Here is a 703-nt window from a genome sequence, read left to right as displayed (position 1 = left end):
AGACCCCCACGAGGCATCTTATAAGTGGTGGAGATGGGGAGGCGGTTCTGGATTACGGGGGGGGGGCCCATGTTACCACCAAGGTCCCGATGAGTGAACGAGCGAGGCAGCGGGGCCCGAGCCAAGGTCGATGGGACTCGGAGGCAGAAGTTGGAGACGCGCCTGCCGGCTTGGAAGACGGGAGGGGGTGCGGCCAGGGACGCGGCAGCCTGCAGAAGCCTGAAAACGTGAGGGGCTGAATTCCACCCCGGAGCTCTCAGGAGCGACACAGCCTGACGACAACTTGATTCTAACACAAGGGCTTCCATGTGGACCTCCCACCTCCAGAACGTAAAGGTAAGAAATCTGCGTTGCTTTAACCCATGGACTTGTAGCGGTTGCCACGGCGGCAACAGGAAACAAATACACCGAATCTCTCTGGGGTTTTTGGGTGGTCGTTGTTCAGGTGTGTGTTTGCCATTCTGAGCTCTGCAACTCAGGGTTTGAATCTGTCATGTCCAAGGATGTACTTCTAAGCCAGGCACACTGCAGTTCCATCTGGATAAAGAAGGAAGCTCAGCTCCCTGGTACAGAGAGCTCCCACTGGAGCCCGGGGACAAGGGCAAGTTCTCCATCCCACAAATGACACAGTCCGACGCAGGAAAATATCACTGTTCCTATCGCAGCCCCGCTGGCTCGTCAGAGCGCAGTGACCCCCTGGAGC

This window comes from Physeter macrocephalus, chromosome 17, assembly GCF_002837175.3.
Source record: "Physeter macrocephalus isolate SW-GA chromosome 17, ASM283717v5, whole genome shotgun sequence".
NCBI lineage: Eukaryota > Metazoa > Chordata > Mammalia > Artiodactyla > Physeteridae > Physeter > Physeter macrocephalus.
This window is presented reverse-complemented; position numbering follows the sequence as displayed.